At 49.0% G+C, this 24,092-nt stretch overlaps 1 protein-coding gene across 3 annotated transcripts in view; it reads right to left on the bottom strand.

The window, feature by feature from the left end:
* Positions 1 to 24,092, bottom strand: part of ELFN1 (extracellular leucine rich repeat and fibronectin type III domain containing 1) — a 107,105-nt gene that overhangs the window by 75,875 nt on the left and 7,138 nt on the right. For 2 of the 3 annotated variants that reach the window (XM_086759765.1, XM_086759766.1), the window contains exon 2: positions 9,234 to 9,346. The gene's annotated coding sequence lies outside the window, so the exon portion shown is untranslated. Of the gene's footprint in view, positions 1 to 9,233; positions 9,347 to 19,864; positions 20,008 to 20,540; positions 20,609 to 24,092 lie in introns of those variants that run through there. The other variant, XM_086759764.1, reaches the window with a different exon arrangement.

Here is a 24,092-nt window from a genome sequence, read left to right on the forward strand (position 1 = left end):
TAACAGAGAGCAGCAGAGCTGTGCACACGGAAATCCTGTCTGAAATGAATCCCTGATAAAGAGGAAGCCAAGTTAAAAGGTGAGTTTCACTGCCTACCTGGCTTTGGGTTTTTAAAGGGTCTCTTGCATAATTATTGTATTTGCAGGCCGTTACGGGTGAGGATATCAAAATGCCATGCACAGCAAGAAAAAGCGTGGAAGTTTTGAGATGGAAAAGAAACGCATGGAGAAAATGAGGCAGAAGAGGGCAAGAAGGGGAGAGAGGAGAGGCAGTGATGTGCAGAGGGGAGGGAGGCTGATAAATGATGGAAGAGATCGTGGAAGTGGGGGTGAAGAAGAGAGCAATGAGCAGCAGGGTAAGGAGAAAGGAGAAAGATAAAAAGAGGAGGAGAAAAGGAAAGAAGAGATAAATGAGGGTAAAGACCAACTCATCATTTTGCAATTCCACCCTGATGGAGAGGAAAATTGATGTCTGAAGCTTTTTTATGGCCAACCTCCTGGGCACGGGACAAAAGACAAGTTATTACCCAACCTCAGGTCAGGTCTGTAGCATGCCAACTGCTTAGACATATTCAGAGAGCCCACGAGAGCCATAAACCAAGGGGGCCAAAGAGATCACGGAGAAGCTGGGATCATGCACAGAGCAGCGGTGAGCTCAGCAAATGCAGTATAATGACAGCAGAGGAGCGAGCCCAGGAGCGACACGGGCTGCCAAGGAGTGCCCAGCCCAAAAGGGCTTTGCTCATCTCTCCTTTGTGCCATTCCTAAGGACGGCACTTCCCCAGAGATGCAACTCCCCCTGCATTTCCTCCTGATTTCTCTTCCTATTGATTTCCAAGCTCTGAATACCATTTATTTTTGCTTGCTTGATTCAGTCATTCATTGAATAAAGGCATCATCACTATTATTATTATTATTATCCCCGTCATCGGGCTCCTCATCACACATTATATTATTTGCATTGCAGAGCTGGAAGACTTCAGGTTGAGGCAGGAAATTTGTGCGAGTTGTTATTACTGCAATCAGATGAAGTGAGAATTGGATTGGAGAAGGCTGCCAGAGCGCAGCTCTCCCAGCAGGACACAGAGGCTCTACCCAATCAGGGGAAGCTGCCGTTTTATTGTGCAGGTCCCACCAGCAATTTCGGACTTGCCTTTGGTGTCCCATCTCTCCCTCCCATCCCACCACTCAGCTCCACTGGCTGCCAGCAGAGAACTGGGAAACGCATCAGTACGGGAGGGCGAGGAATCAGAAAAGACTTGGCGAGATTGTGCATTTTCTGCCTTGCTGATGGTATTTATTAGACAACAGAAAATAGCTATTTTACCATCTGCCTTGTAAAAAAAAATTTAAAGAAATCCTCATTAAATTAATGGAATGTGCAGCTGCCGAACAGAGTGTTCCTCTCCCCGCCGCCTCCCGAGCAGCCCAGCGCTTGCTGGAGCGGGGAATCGCGCTGCCAAAAGTAGCTGAGGCTAACTCGTGCAGTGGGAAAGGATGGGCAGATGGACGGACAGCCCCCTGCTCCTCCCAGCCCCAGGGCTCTGGCCAGGGGACCTGGGGTGCCCTGTTGCCGCAGATGTACTGCCTTGCTTACAGTGTTAGGGAGCAGAGGGCTCATCCCCTTCCTGCACACACCCCCGCAGGGTCTCAGTGTGTGAGGGGAACTGGAGCAGTCTGCAAATGCCTCCTTTTGCCAAAGCAGAGAGTGATCTAGACTTCAGGGTGAGGAGGTCAGAGCTGCCCACCACCCTGTGTTGAGCATGGTGGGATTTGGGGGCACATAAAGTCCTAATTTCCATGCCTCTGCCATCTCAATCAATGTGAGTTGGTCAACCCATCCCTATCATCCACCTCGATGTGTGAAGGTTTGATCTGAGCTGCTGCTTGCCCTGTGGAGATGCTCAGCTCAGATCGCAAAACCAAGAAAGCCTCAAGACTGGCTGACTGCATAGCCCAGAGGAGCTCCTATATATAAGCCTTCATTTTGGCTAAGAACAGGCCAAAAATAATGAACTGAATCCTTTCTCAATCCCAACAAGACAGGAGTACCATAAACCAAAGGTCCTGGATTATTTTAATGATGTTAATGAAGCCGGGAGAACAGCAACCAGCTTAACGCCAGTTTTACCAATTCATTTCTGCTTGGCACTGACCAGCACCGAAGGGTTGTAAGTAAACCTTTTCTTCTGATATCTGATGGAGCAGGAGGATAGTTTGATGGAGGAGTTGTTACCAAAATCCCGGTTGTGGTTTAGCCCCACTCAGCAGCTAAAATACCACACAGATACTCACTGCCCCCTCACCACCCCCCTGCAGTGGGGCAGGGAGAATTAGGAAAGAAAAGAAGGCAAAACTCGTGGGTTGAGATAAAACCAGTTTAAGAGAACAACACAGGAAAAGAAAACAGAGATGGAAAACAAAACAAACAAAAAAAAAAAGAGAAAACAATAACAGAAAACACTTAAGCACATAATTTACAGTACCACAGCTCATGGTGGGTCCTGATGCCCGGCTTCCACCCACATAGCAGGAACCCAGCCCTCAGCACCCTCCTCACTTATATACTGACCATGGGGTCACATGGGATGGAACAGCCCTCTGGCTAATTTGGGTAACCTGTCCCAGCTGTGTCCCCCAGCCACAGGTGCCACCAGCTCCAGTCCCTCTCCCAGCTCAGGTGAAAATTAACTCTATCCAAGCCAGAGCCAGGACAATCCCATTTTACATATGGCTTTGAGGAGCAGGTCCGCCATTTTGCATCGCCTTAGCCAAAATACTCATTGCCTCACCACGAGAAACACCTGAAGAGCGATGTCTAGGACTACTTTGGACCCAGAACATCTTTTTCTAAGGAAATAAATCCCTTTGTTAGATGTCTCAACACCGACAATGTTTCAGCATCGCTGCAGTATAATCCACATTTAATCCTCACTTGCATTTTCTGCTGCTAACCTCTCTGCTAATGCCAGGGAGATCCCGGTGCCTGCACTGCTCCTCTGAAGGTACAATCTCTGCTTTATGGTCCTCTCCTCTGCTTTCTAGTAGGCTTTTCTATATATATTTTTCACCTAGATGAGTTTTTGCATGTCTTTTGCAGGAAACGTGTTCCCTTAAACCTGCTTCTTTAGCAGTTACAAAGCACTTGGGGAAAGCTGACCTCGGGAGAGAGGTCCAGCGGCAGAGAGGTTGTTTCCATCGTGCCTCTTGGATTTCAGCAGGCAGGGGAAAGTTACAGGACTACAGCATGTCGAATCACTTCATGCCGAAATAAATCCTGACATAATAAGCCCTAATACCGCCAAAGAAACTATTACAGTCAGTCACAGAAATAATCCACATTGAAAATCAGTGAAAATACCTCTCCTCAGTGGAATAACATGGCTCCAGAGGATCAGCTCCAGTCAAAGATGGCAATTTCATGTTTACCCAACAGATGAGGGCAGCTCCAAAAAGCAAATATTTGTTGCCAAAAAAACCCTCTGCTTCAGATTTTGCCACCTCCCATCAAAAACTTGCTTTTGAAACCCATGAGCAAGAACGAAAGGGAAGACCGTGAAAGGCAGAGATCAAATCAAAGTCCAGAAGGATGTCATGGCTGCCTCTTACGCCATTGCCTTCAGTCCTAGCACTCCTTAATTAGCGGCAGTCAGGGCAGAACGCCAACCTGATTGCTTCACGAGTACAAATCTCCTGGTTTTCAGAGGTTAATGGCAAAACTTTTCCCAGCCCTTGCCTGCATTGCCGCTCATCTCAGGGATTTGTAGGCAGAACTGCGTCTGCAAGCCGCTGGCTTTACCCGCAGTGCCGGCTGATTGTCTGTGCAGGGTTGTAGGTGTCTTTGCACGTGTGGATCCTGACCCCGCACTGCATGCACGCTGCCTCGGCCAGGCTCGCTAGAGCCACTCCCTCAGAGGAACATGCGAGACCGGGCCACCGGGCTCATGGAGTGGCTCACGGGATTGTCTTAGAAAGCAAGTTAGCCAAAATGACATGGCAGAGTAGCAAAAACACAGGGACAGGCTTTTTTTTTTTTTTTCCTTGGAAAAAAACATTTGCTTTCTTAAAAAAAAAAAAAAAAAAACTAGCATCCATTTTTGGGCAAAAAACCAACCAAACAAAAAAAAAAACCCAAGTTCCTTTTAATTAAACTTGAAGCCTCTCACAGGGAATTTTGATAAAAACATTGACATTTTTCAAAGTTGCCCTTGGACCTATCATAAGCATTGACAGCTCCAAGACATGGGCACTGTGGAAGCACCTCTGCGCGTACCAGAGCGTTTGGGAAGGACGTTCATCTCCCAACAGTCAGGTGTGTCGGTAATTCTGTGACATTTCTCATGTCTTTGTCCTTCCCCTATCCACGAGTGATGCACGTAGCATGTGGGACTGTGGTAGGCCCTGCTCATGCGGACACGGACCCGTGGCTACCTCCAGTCATCCATGGAGGAAGATGAGAAGAGACAGTAAGTGAAGGACCTCATCCTCGAGGTCCGCCCTGGGGCTCATGCACAAGTGAGGAGCCGTTGGTTTTTAACACCATAGGTCTCATCTCAGCATCATGTGCCATCACTCCATCCCCCTGCTTCCCCCGTGTGTATGGGAGCACTCGGTTCCCTCTAACAAATCTGAGCATCCCCAGATGATTAAAGGAAGCACTGCCTTTTGAATCGCTCTGATTTGGGTTGATGGCTGCGTGGAGTTGGACACTTGGCTCTAATGATGTGTGAAAATCTCCCTGTTGTGACCAGTCATCCCGGCTATGGAAAATAAGGAGAAAGGTGGAGGGCAAAAAAAAAAAGAAAAAAAAAGAAAAAAACTGCCTCCAGTGGGAGTCCCAGATCAGAGGTTTGTCACTCAGGACAGTCCCTCTGGGGCTCCGCTCGCTGCCTGCATGTGGCTGGGAGAGGCAGCCCTGCCTCACAGTGCTAACGGAGATACGCGTGTGTATGTGACACCAGTGGCTTTCTGCTCCGTGGTGGCAGATGAACCGGGGTCCCGCTCCATCGCAGGTCAGCGTGAGCCGAGCGGGTAAGCCGTGGTGGAAGCTCACTCCTAGGCAGGGAGCACCACAGGTCTCACGGTGGGCTCTGTCGTGGCTCTGACTGGTCCCACCAACATTCCCATGCCGATGTTGAGGGTGGGGGTATTCTCTGAGACCGGGGTGTTGCAGGGGTGTGCAGGCTGCCAGAACACAGCCACGCTGCCGGAGCTTCACTCAAGGCCTTGGCTCCTCTGAACGAGACCCCGCGGTGAGCTGGATGAGGGACCCAGCGTCGGGGAGAGGCAGAGCACAGCCAGCACTCCCAGGGCGGCTTCATCGCACGTGAAGGTGATGTGAACGCAGCCAGTACCTTCACTGCATTATTTCCCCACCACCTTCCCCCGTTGTTAACTTCCTAACGGCACACAAATCCAAAGCAAATCTCGGCATGCACAGTCCAATCCTTCCCCTCTGAACAAGCTTGCTTTTTGGCGGCTCTCCTTGCTGAGATCTGCCGTTCTGTGGCAGAGGAGAAGGGCCGGATGGGCTCCAAAGCAAAGGATGCGTTCCCTCACGCTCGGATGAGGCTGAACAGAGGCACGGGGGGACGCCAGGCGCCGGCCGGAGGTGTCCTGCAGCGAGTGACCCTCAATGTGACATTGATGGCTCTTAATTCTTAAGCCTGCTTTGGAAGGATTTCAGCAGATCCTATTTAATCATTGCAGCCTCTTCATCTCCCCCATCTCGGCTCAGGGTAACGTTACACATTCTCCTCCGCCGGTTCGCTCCAAGATATGGCCGCCCTCCTCTTCCTCCACCGGTCCCCAGCATGGGAAACACCACTGAGCCCTTCGCCTGCCCCAAGGCATGGGGCTGCAGAAGCTGTAGCTGCCCTTGGCTTGTTTCCTAACACACAGCTCATATAGCATTCGCTTAATTTCCCCTCCGTCCGCAGGAGGGGTCTGTCTCTCGCTAACGAAGGGCACGGCATCCTGCAGGTACACTACCAGCTCCCCGCAATTGGGCCGCGCCACGCACAGCATTAAATATTTAAGCGCTTGTCAAAATGTTCTAACAATTTTTTTTGTCTTGTTCCATTAGCTTCATTTCCAAAGGCCACCACTGGAACTACCAAACATTTATTTCTATTGAATCCAGCTTAGAAGTTATGATCTGAGAAACTGGGAGACAGGACAGTATGTTCTGCGGTGCCTGCTTTTCCCCACCACCGCTCAGCTGAGACACGTCGGCCTTTGAAATATCATTTTTATTCCTACCTTAGAAAAACTAAAATAAAGAGATTGATTCTTCCGCCTGCTTGATTTGCTTCTGCTGGCTAAATAAGGTACATAAATATCAGTCAGGCGGCTTCCCCGTGTAAGTTTTGGGGCTGTCAGTTTAAAGGCCTTGCACAGTTTGTGGTATCGGCCGTGCGAGCTGGATTTCCTCCCCAAGTACAAAATAAAGTTGTTATTACGTGATTTTCCCATTGCTAGAGATGTACGCACATGAATCTTCCTCCCTCGCCGTCTGTGCATGAACAGCATCTTATTATGCTAATACTGTGAGTATTAGACAAAAAGCACCAGCGAAAGCCAGCGGACACACCAATTTGGATGGGGGGCAGAGGGGCTGCAGGAGTCTATGGCCCCCAGGTTTGCTTTGGGGTCACTGCATCGCCGAGCGGCACGGAGTGGGGGACACCACAGCCCCCAGGGACATTGAGGAGGTGCCCAAGGCAGCAGCCCTTGGCCACAGGATCCCACACCAGGGATTTGCACGAGGGAGCTGGTCTTGCTGTGGACCAGGGGATGGGACTGCTGGTGGCAGCCCCGTGGTCACCAGCAAAAAAAAAAAAAAAAAAAAAGGGAAATCTAAAGCATTCTTAAAGACTTCCCTGCATTTTAATTCCTCTCTATTTAAAGACATGTGAGAGCCCAAGAGTTCCAGCCCGGCTGCCTGCGCCTGGATGCTTCACAAAGTTGTAATCCCCGCTAGTGACATCACAGGCCGTTGCCATGGGGATGTCACAAACTCGGCGCTGTGACTTCATGGCAGCGGGGATGGGCAGCAAAGGAGGCAGCGCTTCCCAACCACCAGCATCTCCGGTAATTAGCAAACTGGCACAGAAAACAAAGATGAAACACAGGATAGGAACATAAAACCATTTTGTAAGTATGATCTATTGGAAAGTATTCCCTCATGAAAAGCGTTTCCTTAATGGATCCTGCGCTCTTAAGCAAACCGCGAAAGGCAGAGAATAAACCGGAAAATATAGTGATTTGTTTTATTGGGCATTTCATAGAGTAATTAAGAGGATAATCAGGAGAAGGAACATTAAAAGGCATTACGCTCAGCCCTCAGGAGCGAGCTATTGAACGTGCAGCAGCACCCAACGATTACCAATGCTAGCGTGGGGTTCCCCAGAGCGAGGGACACACGCATGGATATGCCACAACATGAGGGCTCACGTACAGAATGGGAAGGGGTGAAAAAGGAACTCAGCCACGGCCCCGGTGGGATGCCAGAGCTCTCCCAAAAAACACGGGGTGGGAATGTCAAGTTGCAGGAGCGCACCCCACCTTTGCAGCATCTCTTGGCACATGGTGTGCCCAACACCACTTCAAGAGCCCTCAGCAGGCACAACTTGACCTAAGCTGCTTCTCTAAGATACCCAGTGCATCCCTCAGAGGAGGAAACCTTGGTGCTGGCCAACACATCCATGAAACAAAGACTTAAATAAGAAGATCTGCAGCTCCTTTCCAACCCTCAGCACATCTCACTCCACCCCATTTACCCACCAGCACGGCCACACTCCAACACAGATGTTGGGAGACCAGGTCCCACCACGGGTTTCCTGTGCACCCCACATGACACGGTGGGGATCCGATGCTCACACACAGCCACCTCCTAAGAGGCCCCAGGTGAAAGCCAGCCCCAGCAAGAGCAATGCGTCCACTGCCAGTCCCAAACGGACGCTGCAGGGAGCAAATGCAGAGATGGGGAAATGCAAACTGGAGTGACGGACGCTGTGAAAAGAAAGGGCTTTCCTGGAAGCAGTGAGTCCCACTGAACGTGCATTTGCAAACACCAAGATGGCAGATAGGCTACTTCATGTTATTACCTCAAATCACTTGCTCAGGAGACAAAACAAGCAACCAGCCAACTCAGAAATGAGAAACCTCAACCTGCGGCACAGCAGTGCTGACCAGTTGCTAAGAATAAGTAGTTCTCAGGTCTTTGCTTGCTCCAGGACCACAGATTTAGGAAAGCACATCACCTCACATGCAGGAGAAGGCTGGCTTCTTTTAAACCGGCCTCTGTGGCTGGAAATCCCTTTTTTCTCCCTAGGGAGATGGATGTGATGGCTATAATGCAGCTGCCATGCTGGGACAGTGTCTCAGGGACAGTGGCTTGTCAGGGTTGAGCCCAAAGTGTCAGATAACTCTGAGAAAAACCATTTTAGAAAGTCACCAGCCCTCCCTTTCCCTGTCCCGGGAACCACTGCTCCTCTCCATCCTCCCCTGCTCAGGGGGAGCAATCCCCATCCTCTTCCAAGCAAAGTAAAACTGGCTTTTTGCCTTTTCAGGCTCTTAGGGGCATGAGAGCAGCTTGTTGGGAGACTCAAGTCTTCGGTACAGCCCTAAACCAGACTCCTATTTGGAGTGCATGGATTAAAGTTGGATTAAGAAAGCCCAGGAGGAGTGTCCAGCTCTGCTCCTCCACCAAAAAGGCCGCTCAGCAGCAGCCAACGCAGCTTCGTCCTGCTCAGCCCTTCGGGCAATCCCTGAGAAGCTGCTCCCCAGTGTTACTACAGCACTGGGGAAGCAGCGGTTTCATACATGGCGTTCGACTTGACCCAGGGAGAGGGTAACTGCCGAGCATCTGCTCCGCTTTCCGATGCCACTGGAGGAAGGAGAGTGGAGCTGCTTCGCTCTCAGCGCCACTCGAGCCCCGTTACCAGCGAGAGGAGGTGGACAACTAACTTCCATAGTGGGAGATTAAGACCAACAGCAAATGCAGGACAAAACACCACTGTTAATCTCCTCTGCCCGGTCAAGGAGAGCAGATAGAGCTGCAGAGTAGGTCCCAGGCAGACAACTAATCTGAGCTTGAGACAAGCTTAGAGAATCACTTCCGAAGTTTCCCTCTTGCAAACGCCTTATTTCCCCCCTCTAGTCAATGCCACAAGCAGGTTTAGTGCAACGCAAGCAGGAAACCAAGGATGAAACCATGCACCAGCCCATACCTGAAGGTGCATCCTTCCTTTCTCACCAAGCAGCGGGGAGGACATTATTGTCTCTCGGTAATTTTCCAGCATCCTGTGTTGCAGGTAGGTTTATGCGCTGATCATTGTTGGAGCTGTTAATAAAAAAGTGCAAAAAGAAAAAAAAAAAAAGCATTTTACTGTGAGGTGTAGGGCTACTTTTTTTCCCAGTTTTGTATTATCATTACTTCTTTTCTTTTTTTCTTCCCCTATGATTGCCCATGTTTGGGGTTCAAAGTTTTAAAATAAATCGCAGATCTTCTTTTATCTACTATGCATGAGAGTGTCAGAGTCATTACATGGCCTAAATGGATATTTTGGGAAGGATCCCGGACTGAGCAGCTCCTACTTTAACTGGGAGCCAGAGGGATGAAGCTAATTTTCAAATAATGTTACATGCTGGTTGTACTTGAACTCAAGGGAAAAGGCTGCAGTGGCTACTTGTCATTCTTCGTGAGAAATTAAATTAAATGGAAATAGAGTTCACTAGCAAAAAAAATATATATATATATTTTTTTTTTAAATTTTTTTTTTTTAATCTGCAATGAAGCCATGCCTCAGCACATACCACTGCTGCTGCCTGGGCACTGGGGACAATCAGACCAGCCAGCCTTTTCCCAAGCCCGCATTTTTAACTCGGAGCGCTGCGAGCATTTCTCGAGCTTGACTTGAGCCACTTCTTCCTCACGCAGTTTGAAAGACAATTTTCCCCTTTAGCATCACAAATGCCTTTCCCTGGGCGGGGGGAGCTCCGGTATCTGCAGCGCTGCATCTTTACAGCGAACTGCCTATCGATGACTTTGTGGCTAATATATACAATGAGAAGCAGAGGAGCTAATATAACGCAATCTTCCATGTTTACTGCATTATTACAGTGGTTGAATCTGCTGATTAGTTCCTATTTTTCTTGCCATCTCTTCCCAAGCATCCCTTCTCTTTTTGCCCTGCTTATCTGCATACAGAGTCATTTATCCGCACGACTGGTGTAACAGCAAGCAGGGCCAAAGCTATCATTTCTCCTCCCTTTCAAATTTAATCTCGCAGACCTCAATCTTTGTGATACTGCTATTATTTTGTCCATATCTGATCTAACGGGAACCAGCCATTACTTTTGCCTTAAAAAAAATAAAATAAAATAAAATAAAAAAGAAAGAAAGAAAGAAAAAAAATGGAAAAACTAATCTGAGCAAAAGATAATGATGGCTGTGGCACTAATGATCCTTGCGATGGATTCAGCGCTAAAACAGAGACCATTTGTTTCCCTTCTCTCTACATAACGGCAAGGCTGACCCCTCACGCACAGGCAGCTCCCCACCAATAAACAACATTGCCCCCATCTCCCGGGGGATTCATTTCACTGCCAACCATCTCAGCCGCCCTTCTCATTGTCTTATTTACCCAAATAGTGGAAAAAACAACTCAAGTGGAGCTGGACACTTTCCAACAACATGACTGCAACCGGTTTCTTCAGTTTTGGAAAGTCTCTCAAAGTCTCTTCTCCCAACGGTTATTAATTGAAAAGCGAAGGGGAAATTTCCTACAATACTACCAACACCAGAGAGTGCACTTCATTACTGTTCCTTGAAGATCACGGAAAGACATTTTGCCCCCCAACTTCCTTCGTGCTCCCCACCTCCCAGGTCTGAGCAGACCCTCTCACTGGCAGAAGACCATCCGCTGAAGCGCCAAGCCAAGCTGTTCTGCGTGTACCGTCCCCAGGAGGGATCAGGCATGGAATCCGGCCTGTCCCCTGCGCCAGGATTTGCACAGGCAGGAGTTATGGAAATCAAACCAAGCCCTTCCCTGCATCCTCTGCTGAGCCAACAATGGGTCTGATTTGGAGAACCCCTTGTTCACATCGATGTGGGGCTCCCAGCTGCCCAGGCTGCAGCACTGTGGGAACTCGAGCATTTCTTGGTCTAGATACAACACAGCCTGTATTATATTTATTATTAATGAAAGATTAAATGTTATAAAGAGCATTATTAATTTTAAAGCAAGACAATCATCGGCTGTCCCTCACTTCACCCTGCAAGCCCGAGAGCTACAATGAAAGAGCAAATTCCAGCTCAAAGCATCTTTAACAGAGGCGGCCACGATCCAGAGCCCAGCTCTGCCACTCAGGGCCATGGGTGTTTTCTGCAGCTATTGAGGAACCTCAAAGGTCTTCTAATGCAAACAACCATAAAAAGCCAGTGATGGCAGAAAAATAACTTTCTGTTATGCTTGCCTTTGGAAAGGAGGACTTGCACCAACCTCCCAGCTCTGCAACACCAAGTTGTCTTCAGGTGTTCTACTCTGCAGCCGTATCATCACCCCAAGAGCCCAGGTTTGCACAGTGACCTGTATCACAGCAGTCACTGGATGGTGACAACCCATTTTATCACCAAGGGAATTTCCAGAAATGCTCCTTGCCCTCTTCCTCCCTGAGAAAATTCAGCTCTGTCCAGTCTTGCAGGAGCATGAGCCAAACAAACGTCAAGACAGACCCTTCACAACGGAGTTCTCATAGGACAGGGATGTCCCTGTGATCAGATAGCGCTCATTTCTGCTCCCAAAAGCAGCATATGCTCCCATCAGAGGTGATCCATCAGCACCGAGGGCGGACCTGCAGCAGGGCCATTTCTGCCCTGAATCCTTCAGCAGGATGAGCAGAGTGGGGAGCCACCAACCCCCGGATGTCAGAAGGGCACCTGCGCAAGCATAAAGCATCCTTTGCACGCACGCAATAACATTTTCCTGCCGGCTCTGGTACATCAGCATTGGTGGTGAATCACATCTCCTTTGTACTTCACTTGGACAAACAGGGAGAAAGAGGTATTCTACAGAGGAGAGTCACAAAGAGGCCCTTGGGAAACAGGCTAATTTTGGTACTCTAACTCCTTTCCCATGAAAAAGAGAGAGAGGCCCAAGAGACTGGGGGAGCTGCTGAAACCCAGAGAGGAATCCAGCAGCACAGCCTGGAGCATAACTCAGACCCTAGGGACCAACAACCAAGACCAAGACCCGTCTTTAAAGACTGAATGAACCTCAGGACTGAGACCTGCGCTTCAGCACACGTCTACCCGCCCGCCTGCCCACCAGTACTGCCGAGAGCCACGCCGATACGAGATGCTGCAGAGCAAGAAGGCAGCAAGGAACACTTTGTTTGCTTACCCAGATCCTTCCTAAGCATGCGAAGACCTGGCTCCTCATCCAAATGCTAATTCTCACCCTCTTTCAGCCCAGTTTTTTGCAGCTTTTCTACAAATCCAGAATACATTTGAGCGATCAGCACAATGTTTAGTGAGAAAATCATATGCTTCATTTCCGCTTGGCATGATTTTGAAATGGTTAAGCTGTTAAGCCCTGAAAGGGAAGTTTTAAGAATACAGTGAAAAAAAAGAAGCCAAAAACAAAAATAAACCAACAGTGGCAAAATTAGAGTGTGACATAAAGGAACCGTTTGGATGGATCCCTTTTTCCAGAGAAACGGTGCGTGCTGGCCGCAGCTTTCCAATGTCAGGATCTCTGCAGTTGTGTAGCACTTGGCTGCTCCTTACAATAGCAGGGAAAATAACAAACTGAAAGTCAGTGCTAGCACACAAGAGAGGGAGAAAGTTTTCCTAAGCTAGGATCAAACCTCTTACAAGCATCTCTAAGCTACAGCCACATTGCCCCTGAGGCCCCCCTTGCCCACCTCGCTCTCCCCCAGCAAGGGGGGGATGCTATCGGGGTGGGAAGGTGTTGCTTTACACACACACAGGCACTTCTGTAAGGACTGGAAATGGTTCCGGTGGGGAGGGGTCATGGCAGGTACCCTAGAAACGCTCATGTTCCCACATTTTCCAGATAAATTCTTCCAAAGTGAGGCAAATCCTGCCCCAATCTGTGGCTCACCTTCATGAGGCACAACCCCAGTGATGCTGGTCCCTCTAAGGACAGTCAGGTTCTGCCTAGGGCATTCAGGGGGACAGAGAGGACTCCCCACCTTCAGCCCAACCAACTTGCTTTGCACAATTCAGTGACAGCTCTGCAGGCCCTGTCCCCTGTGTCACTCAGAGACCCCTCCTGAACTATGCATTGCTCTGCTGCTGTGCCAGCTGACTTGATGACCGACTTACGCAGCCAGTCACTGGGCTGAAGGACACAGCTCCAATTACAACCATTTTACTTCGATTTTTACCATAAAATGCAATGTGATGCTGGATCAAAAGACCTCCCAGAATCCATACATGTGACAGTATCCCAGTACAGCTGTGACACAAAGCATTAAGGTAATGACAGTGCCAATAGCATTCATACCTGCTACTTTTAGGTCCACCCAACCCAGTGCAGCTGAGAGACAAGGGCTCTTTACCTCCCACTCCAGCCTCCCCTGGGTCGCTGTGAAGTGTTTGCTATTCAAAGAGTTCTTGGAAGAGAGCTCTCTCTCCAGGGAGGGTTTGGATCAGAGACATCAGGTTAGGCCATCTACAAAGGCAAACGGTGGGAAAAACCTCCTTCCCCAGCATATTCACATCTGTGCACATCTCTGCAGAGGTCAAGCACGCTTTCATGTCCTGATAAGGGATGTCTTGTCCAGTTCTGTACATTGACCCAGGTGCAGCTGGGCATCATAAAGATGATTAATAAATAGGGGATGAAGGAAAGGGCTGTGTCCCTGGTTAAAACCTCCCCATCTGAGATCCTCCCCTGCCTTTCTGAATACCACAGGACCTTATGTTGGGCCCACATAGTGACAGGATGAAATCTGTCACCTGTACTCTCAAGTACTCTGCTTCCCCAGGGAGGCAGGGACCAGAGCAGCCATCCCTTCATCCACATCCACCCTGCAAAGTCCCCTCTGTGCATGGCCCTTCCCTAGTGACAAACAGCCAATGACTCCTGAAGAGCAGCACGGTCATTAACAGGTCACAAGATGGGGTAGAGCACACGGTGACCTGCAGAGGATTTGGGCTGAGAAAATGGTGGAATAAATAATTATTTTATTGCTATTTAAGAGGCAGCATTTCCACTGATCATGGGATTCATAGGAGGCTGGAGCTAGATCTTTAGATGTCATACAGCTCGCAGAATAACACTTAAACAAGCACACACCTCCTCCTTCCCTGATCCAAAGTGTCACGTTATCAAGCGCTGAGTCTCCTTAAATAAATTACTCTGCAAGTGTCCCTACTGCAGCATAGTAAAACAAATAAACAGAGGGTGAAAATAAATCAGTGTCTACCAAGGAGGTCTCCTGCCCATGGGCACTTCAGGGAGACCATGGGTATTTCTCCACATTGGCAGCCTGGTGACTCTCAGTACTGTACGTGGCTTCATGACAAAAGATGCTGAGAAGGTGCCGGAGGAAGAAGGGAAACTGTTTTTTTTCCCTTCCTTTTGATTTACACGTGCTTCTGCTGGCACTGGCTCCAGGACATGTATTTCTCTATGCTCAGCTACTGCTGAGCATGATAATATAGAAGCACAGACCCAGGCTGTCCGTGGACTCCCCTGTAGATCAGCAGCGTGATGAAGAAAAGGCTTATTTGCATTGCCGTCATTTGGTATTTGCAGCAGGATGCCAAGAGCACAGAACGGCCACGGTAAAAAGCATCCGATTTAACCTTCGCACCATGCACCTTCCTGAAGGCGTTACCCATTGCAGACCTGGCACCGAGTCCTCCCTACTGCCCTCCATGCCATCACATGACGAAAAAAAGCAATCAAGAGCATCTCTGCACTGCTCGGAGCCAGGGCAAGGCACCCAGCGCTGTCCCCAAGGAGGGGGAAGGTTCCTGCGACGCCGCTCAAGCCACCATAGCCCAAAGCAGCCCTTTGGCTCCTCTCAAACCTAAGTGTTCAGTCCTCAGCTACGGAGCTGGGAAACACCAGGAAAGCCTGAAAGACAAGTGGTGGCATTATCATGTGTTCATCGTCAGGAATGAGAGCACACAACTCAACACGAGTGTCCTCCGTTGGCTTCAAGGGCACCAACGCATTGAGATTCCCAGCTGATTCCGGGCTCTCATTTGCACTTTCATCACAGCCATGGCCAGGAGCTCTGTGAAGGCTTTCCCAGCAAAGCCAGGATCTCCTCTAGGACTGGCAGCATTGGTTTTCATCTGTGCAGCGCTTTGTAGATACTTCTGGAGCAGAGCACGGGAGAGTGATGGAGGGATTTTAGCTATTTATGAATTAGAAGAGTGGTTTACATATTTTAACAGGAAGATAGAGGAGATTTTGCTCAGAATAAGGGCTTTTTCCCTTCAGTTTTTTTTCTAAATTGCTTTCCTAATCATTAGTACTTCTTGCCACGATGAACAACCAGGCAATTCCATCATCTTACCTTGGACATACCACAGCAGGCAGCTAATGCTGTCGGTCATAAATCATGTCCCTTTCAATCTCCATTATATAGGAAGAGCAAATTTATTATGATACATGTGTCATTACACACCAATACCTTTCCATTATCATGTAACTGGATACCCCCAAGGTTCATAATTTGCAGTATAATAGTAATTTTTAAAGAACCATTGGTAATCAATAGCACTCAGCATCCCTGTCAGGATCATTTGCAAAACAAATAACAACACTGATCTCAAACAACTTTACAGGAGGGATATTTAATCCTCACGAACTGCATTATATGATGGATAAGCGAGGAATCCTAGACTATGTATCATGTATTTTCCTTGGATTAAATATCACTTCAATCAATGTTGCTACCGGCTGTACAATGCTGCCTGTGTTTTCACTCAGTAACGCTGAAGTATTGTCTTACAAATAGACAGGAGCTACCTGCCGGGCACCAAAACCACATGGCAGCTCCATGGGGTGCGAGGAGGGGGGCAAGGTGGAGGGCAGAGCGGTCAGTTAACCGACAACGCTGCATGGGGAGCACAGCAGCAGGCAGAGCTGGGGGCACAGAGGGCTGCTGGGGACCCCACGAACAGGGCATTGCTGCTCCAGGGGCTCATAGCAGACATTTACCATGGCCATGATGGTTGTGCATGGTCGGGTGAGCACAGGTGATGCTCAGCCCTGTGCTTTCAGTGCCCAAGGCCTGAAGGGCTGAGCCTGGTAGAGGTGATGCTCTCTCCCGAGGTGCGTTTGCTCCACAGAGCTCACAGCAGCGCGGACCCGCCCTTGTTACCAGAACACCCAGCACAGCCTCCACGCCAAAATCAAATCACCAGCAGAAGGAGGTGCTGTTCTCAGCCCCTTGTCAATACAGAGCTTGGCTTTAACCAAGTTACCACCTATAACTCTACAAAAGTGCTAGGTAGCATTATTAAATGAGAGGTTCAGCCATCTGCCTCATTAGCTAACAGACAGACCTGAAGGACAGCAGACAGAGGCTTGATTAACTTACACGCTTTTTCTTTTCCTTCAGCACGCACTGCCAGAGGCTGCAATTGGGAAGGTAACTCTGTCCCAACCGCTCCTGCCCTGGCTGCGGTCAGTGTGTCCAAGTCCATCTGTAACCCAGGCTGTGACAGCCTTTAGCGGAGCTTTCGCACATAGAAATGAAGAGAACTGCTGACCAGGCAGGACCCCATGCAACGAGTGCACGGAGAGGCACTCACGGTGACAGCGCCAGCCCCAGGGGCTGAAGCATCCCCACGCGTACCTGGCTGTGCTGCACCCTTGAGAAGACCCAGCCAGCATCCAGCCCAGGGCTCCCTAATGAGCATCTCCAAAAATCAGATTAAAGACAGCCACAATGTCTGTGCTTCAGCAACCTCGCTATCGGAGAGCCTGAGCTACCTGTTGCACGGCCAAGAGCAGGCCAGCACTTACATCTTCCCTCATAGATGGCTTTCCCAGGCATGAAATCCACATTTAAATGTTCTACACAGGTTTCTGCCTCTTCAGAGCTCTCCGGCAGAGCCATATCTCACTACCTGCAGCTGGAGACACCTTTAGCAGAAATCTTCAGCTCCCACTGATGTGGAAAAATTCATGCATTTCTCTCCTCGCGTAAGCACGGGTCTGGCATTCGCGGCATTTCCCAGCGATAAGCCCCAAATCGCTCATCACTAGAAACCCCGTGCCTTGGTAAGGATGGACAGAGTTGGGATAAAAAAAAATAAATAAATAAATAAATAACCCACAATCTCCCCCCTGGACCCTAACTAAACACTTCAGCTGCTGGAGATTACAGAACCCTATTTGGCGATATCAGAGAGCATTTTCTGCAGAGGAAACATCTTCAACCTGGCTATAGGAAGCCAGGAAAATGAAATATTTTGGGAGGGAGAAGAAACCCACAGAGTTTTGCTTGGTTTGGTTCATTTTTAGAGACAAACATGTTTCAGGAACAGGATTAACTGGGGCGTCCTGGCAGCGCTTCCCGCTCGGCAGCGCCTCGCCTGGGCTGCACGCTGCTGCGAGCTCCTGGGCCGCCCCAAGGAAAATGCCATTAAAGAAAATACAGCTATTTTTAAAGCCAGAAGGACAAATTCTCCTCCCAGTTACACCAGTGACCTTGTGACTCCCCCACAAGGCTGCACAGGCACAGCTCTGATGTGGGGCTATTTTGAGCATCCTCCAGTCACCAGGCACCCAGCAGGCAGACAGCGCAGAGGGGCAGGATGAGGCCCTCACCTCCAGACAGTCAGATCCAACCTGTTAAGACACCAGTCATTTTCACCAACTAGAGGGGAAAATGAATCCTCTGCTTAAATAAAACTCTTTATGCAAAACCCTCTGGCCAGCCCAGGGCCAGAGAGGGGCACTGCCACCTCCCACCATGAGCATGGGCCTGAGCAGGGCTGGGTGTCCCCACTACTGTCATCCAGCATGATCTTAGATCTTCAGGAACACAATCCACACTGGTATATGGATGGAGACTCGTAGGAAAGCTCAGATGCTGCACAGCGATGAGGAAGCACCTTTTGCTCTCTCATCTGGGCTACGATGTGGCTGAAGATACACCACATATCAAGAGGGATGCAAAGCCTGGACTTTCCCACTTGCAGCTGCCTGGCTGGGACGAGCACCACCTGCCTTGCCACCCACCCCAACCTGCTCGCATCATCCTTTTTGGGAGCTGCTGCTCTCACCCCCAAGACAGCAGCAACATTTTAGCTACTGGTGACATCAGTAAGAGCAAGACCCAGGGCAAGCTCTGGAAGACAAGAGATAACCAACACTTAATTTCCTGCTGACATAACCCAAAACCTCCAAGAGCAGCAGGCTGGAAGGAATTTCCCAGCTCATGTGGTCCAAGGGAGATCCTACCACAACGCTCAGGGCTTTCACCTCACTGCCATGCCCAGCTCCTGAGTGTCCCAGGAGGCTGCACACCTGCACCAGCTTCATTAGCAAACTCAATGGACAATGAATGATCAAAGCAACCAGCTATTCTACCCAAATTCATCCCCGTGTTCTCACCCTGGAGGCCAGGGGACCCAACGTTGCTGCCCATGGTGCAAGAGGAGAGAGGACACATCCGCAGGCAGGGAAGAACGTTCTCTCCCTTGAATTGCAGAAACCTAAAGATGGAAAACGCTTACAGCTGCGTACGCATCCATATGCATAAGAGAACAGGCCCTGATCCAGCACATGCTTACGTCAATCTGCCATCACCAAGATTTAGGAGAACATTTAAAATTAAGCAAAATTTTCCTTGCGTTGCAGAACTAAGGACAAAGAAAGGAAATAAGTCCTGCGGTTAGAGCAGAAGCAGGTGTCAGAGGACTTGGTCCCAGCACCAAGGCCCTGGGTAACCCTGGGCATGTCACTTCACCTCCAGGTTTACCCACTGAACGCAGCTGCCAGCTCTCCAGGCGCGATTCCCCTTACTGCTCTAAGGGACTCTCAGATGGTCACAGAAATCCTGACCAGTTTTGAAGGCTGTTTCCCATGTGGTCCCCATGGCCGGCTCTTTAGGCACTGTTTGCAGAAGAGCAGGTCACCTGTAACTCAGCAGATCCAAGGAACCCCACAAGCCCTGGCTCCGAGGAGCTGCTTATAATCTAAGCCGCAGAAGAAAGTCAGGATTTGCAACAACACTTCAGATTCTGTCTGCTGAAAATAAAGACAACAGCATTTCAAAATAAACGGGGAGAAAAGCGAGATCAGTAAATGAAACACTTATTTCCCAACCCAGCCCAATTAAAATTAAAAGTGTGTTACTCTGTTCACCGTCATGAGTTTCAGTGCAAAAAAGGGTGTGTTGTCCTAAGGGCTATACAACAGGATTCTGCTTTATGGCTGTTTTGTTAGTAAGATAGTGACTAGAAAAAAAAAAAAAAAAAAAAAGAAAAAAAAGAAAAAAAAAACAGAACAGGAACTAGCAATTCTTCATTGAGAGAGGGGGAAAAGCCATGCAGAAAGTTTGGGGCTTTTTCTTATAGTCAGTGTGGCACTTCGAGAACCTAGAACTGATTTCACAACAGGAAAGGATTTTAATACAGAAGAGGATGTTTCTGCAAAACCATTAGTGAAGCTCAAGTTTAGCAAACTGACCCATGCAGTAAACAACGCGACCAGCTTCACTGGCATGGTGGTGTTCATTCGGTAAGCGCTTCCTGGGGAGCTCTAAGAATCATAGAATGGTTAGGGCTGGAAGGGACATCCCACAGAATTGCATCCCACAGATTTATTTCTCCTCCTTTCTTTAAAGATTAAGCAGTTACCCAAACTCTACATCATGATTTCTGCAACTTTGTGAATTGTGACAGCTGTTGAAATCTGTTGATTTATTGAAGCTTTCCTTTTACTCCTCTGTGGTAGATGTTGTCCAGAAGCCGTTGCGTTATTCCTGTGCCCACGCATTTCTCTAGACAAGGTGAATAGGAGCCAGGCTGAGCGAGCAACGCAGGGTGGGCCCAGCTGGGTGTCCATCCCCATCCAGCCCGTTTGACCCCCACAGTTTCCATCCTACCTGCCCGCACAGCTGAGCGGGGCACATGCACAGCTCAGTCCAACGCCCACCTCAGTGTCCCACAAAGAGCCTTTTCCTAGCACAGACCAGGGCCCTGCAGCCTTTAGGGACAGCGACTCAAGCCCAGACAACATAAAAGTTCAATGGTGCCATAAAATACAAGAGAGAGGTTTGAACTCCTGGATTTTAAACAGAAAACCACATCCAGCAGCTCTCCATCCCCTCGGGCCACGCGCCAGACCTTGCAATTCACTGCTCAGCAGCATCTCCCCAGGAGAAGGCAGCTGGGAATGACAGTGCTGCAGTGCCTCCCTCCAGCCCCAGGAGTCAATGGGCTGGGTGACACCAGCAGTCACACCCTTCGTTGTGCTGGCCCTGATGGGTGCCCTGTCCCTCACCCTCTCTACATCTACCCGCAGCATCCGTACCTGCTGCACCTGAAGCAGGGGCAGAGCCAGCATGATGGTCACGGGGTTTCTTCCCAGAGATCCATCCTAGGGCAGGGATAGAGCAGAAGCAGGTATCTTTATACCTCAAATCAGATATTCAATATATTTTTTTTTCAATTAACATAATTGCTTTTTTTTTTTTAATTGCTTTAACAACTTTACTCTTTTTGCTATGAGAGCTCAGAAGGGTGGGTGGGAAGTGCCCCTTCAGTGCTGCTCCATGCACATCTCTGCTTTCACTCAAGCTGGGCCAGGCACAAATTTCTCAGCACTGTGATGAAAAAAAACTATTCCAACTCCTCAGCTGTCCCAGGCTTTTTCCTTGTGAGCAAACTGACCAGCTGCCCAGCCTGGAGAGGGAAAGGTTAATTAATAATGTCACAAGACGAGCACTTGGGCCATGCAATTACCATCTCCTGCTAGAATACCTTGGTGAACCGCCAGCATTAATGGAACCAGCACGGAGCTGAGGTAGAGACATTTATCCCTTGACAATGCTCTACTGCAACAAATTTATTTTGATGATCCCGGATGATTAATGCTTACAGCCGCTGTCGTTTTCTTTGACAGATTTTGGGGTTGTGGAGTGACATTCGCTCAATGCACCGTTCTTGAAAAGCTGTGTTCATCGTAGCGGAGAGGAGAGAGATGCTCCGTGCATCCAGCCGTCGGTACCCAGACTCTCTGCAAGCTGCAGGTGGCCAGGAGAGTTACTGAGGAATACGGGGACGCTCACGGAAAGCCTTGCCTGGTAAAGGCTGCGCGGCGAGCGGAAGGCGTGTTAAACAGCCAACAATGTAATAAATGGCGAGTTTGTCTTATCCAGTGGAAAGAGAAGAGGCTGTCAGTTACAAACCCCAGAGCCAAGAGCCGTAGCAGGCTGTGCTGTTTCGCCACAAACACACTGGAAAAGCAGTTCCCAAGCCGAGACTCTCCAGGGCTGAGTTGCAGCCATATCAAGCTCCCACAGCCGCTCTTAAAGCCAAAAAGCATCCAAAATCAGATCGATCGTCAATCAGGAAAACAAGACACAGACAAGGGTTTTAATCATAGCATTTACCAACAGGAAAAAAAACAACAAACCAACCCTTGGAAACCATATTCCTAACCTCTGTGCCTTCAAGCTCCCCCCACCTGTAACATGAGAACAAGAATCATCTACCTCACCCGGCTGTTGCACGGTTTTCCTAATCAATCAGCTCATTAATTCATGCAAAGCATCAGATAGATAGCAGATGGATGGCTTTACACAATAGCCTTTTCTACAGCAAAATATTTCTCCTTAATCCTCTGCTGGCAGCTGCCTGCCTGCTCCCATCTCACCAGAGTGGAGGGGTCCAGGCTCACCCAGGGACACCCACGAGGTCGGGGGTGGTGGGGTCTCCCCTAGACCCAAACAGCACCTGTGGCCACATGGGATTCCCTGGCCGGAGACACTCTTTTCACAAGGCTTCTTACAGGTTTGATTTTCGTCTCGTCATATTTAAAAGCTGTCTCAGGAGCGTAATGATTTTAAATTCACTCACCGCTGCAGTCAATCAATGGGAGCGGCTGCTAGTGCCTCGCTAGCGGGCGGTGATGAATGGGGCTTTCGAGGCGGCATCGCTCACCTCCAAGCAAGAGGAGAGCATGGGCAGAGGGTGGGGAAAAGAAGCAAAGCCAGAAACAAGAATTCAAAAGAAACGGGGCAGGAGGTAGGAAAGCCCAAGCTGTTCGCTGCAAACTTGGGACAAGTGCTCATCCGCTCCTAGAAGGCATGGCTTGGAGGGAGCAGTCTCGGCTTGCGTTAGTCTCCCTGATCTGTTACCATCCTATATCTTAAAGTTAAACTAGCTAATACATTTATTACAAATAAGTGCTAAGCCCAAACCTGCCTTCTGCAGAGGACCGGAGCCCTGGCCACCAGCATCCGCAGCCCCTGACCCAGCTTTCCTTGCCGGGAAAGGAACTGGAGAGGAAACACCCAGAAGCAGCTCTCAAGAGCACGTCTTCCCTCAGGACAGAGAGAAAAAGGGCACAACATTGAAGGTGTTATCCCTCAGCCCTTCCCTGCAGGACCAGACAGACCCGAGCCCCATGGGACAACACACAGCACCCTGTGCCTCCTCAGCCCCAGGCAGCTGCGGGTGCCAGCAGCCCTGTGTGCTCACATCCATCCCAGAGACCACAGATGGAGAGGGAGCATCCGTCCCTGCAACTACGATGAGTTTCCAGTGAGGAAAACACATAAATTAAGTACACACACAAAAAATCCCCCTGCCTGTGGGAGCCCCAAGGGCCTGACCCTGCTCCAGCATGCGGCCAATTGCTCCACTCTACCCAGTAAGGATGCTGCTCAGCATCTGAGATGAACCACTTCACATCTGGGCTCTTTTTCTCCCTTTTCCCCCAATTACGGGGTCAGGTCAGTGCTGTGCAGCCTGCGAGCATAAAAATATTCATCACATGGAAAACTTATTGCCAATGAAGCTGCAGTTCATGGTGTGAGCATCGTAGCTGGGTGTTACGAGTCTCACAAAGCAGAGAGGAGACAGAGTCAAAAAGTGAAACCCACCACGCCAGCAAAATAAAAATAAAAGTAAATTAAATTTCACAGTAAATTAATGATGTTGCTCCAATTTGAACAAACAGTAATTAAAGAATGCGTAATTTAATTAACACATTATTTAGAAACCCCAGCAAATCCAGAACGGGGATATAAATACATTATAGAATTCCTTTGACATCACATATATCGCACACCTCATTACCCACAGTTTAACGTCACCAGAATCTCCAGATTTATTTATGTCCTTGTCACTAACCATAGTTTTGCATTTATCCCATATATCTATATCCTCTCCCCTCAATCCCACGCACTCCAGTGCTCCATGGGGCAGCGATGACCATTTGATAAGTCAAAGCTGTGTAATCAATCAGCTCGGCTCATCAACCACTTCCCCTCCCTACGGCCAGCCACAGGTCTGGGTCTAATTTGTTTAGAGCCCGGAAAAACATCAAATATCTCAATAATAAAACCAAATTCATCTTCTAGAAATACATTTTTTCTACAGCTTCAAGTGTCAAGTGTTACACTGGGAAAGGAAAGCAGGATCTAAGCCTGGCCCAGAATAGGTTGAGAAACTGGTGTCATCGTACCCCGGAAACGGAGGAAAACAGCATCCCAGGAAAAAAAGGGGAAAAAGTCAGGCCCTCAAAGGTTTCACAGCAAATATTTCTACCTGTGAAAGATCCCAAGATGCTGCATTTGCAGCTGAGACAGGTTAGCAGTGCTTTGGGTATTTAGCAAGACACTTTACACACATTATTCCTCCCTCCTCCCAAGCCCTTGCAGCAAGGCTTACGGCTCCTACCACACCTGCGCTTCTAGGAAGAGACACAAATATACCAAAAGGCAAGAAAGAAATCCAGTTAAACAGTTTAAAACGGTTAAAGACACTTGTAAGGAAAGCAGCGTGAGAAAATAACACAGGCAAATCCAGGTTCAGACACACGTACAGCGCTCTAGGAAAGGCGGGGGGGGGGGGAAAG

This window comes from Chlamydotis macqueenii, chromosome 15, assembly GCF_036417535.1.
Source record: "Chlamydotis macqueenii isolate bChlMac1 chromosome 15, bChlMac1.mat, whole genome shotgun sequence".
NCBI lineage: Eukaryota > Metazoa > Chordata > Aves > Otidiformes > Otididae > Chlamydotis > Chlamydotis macqueenii.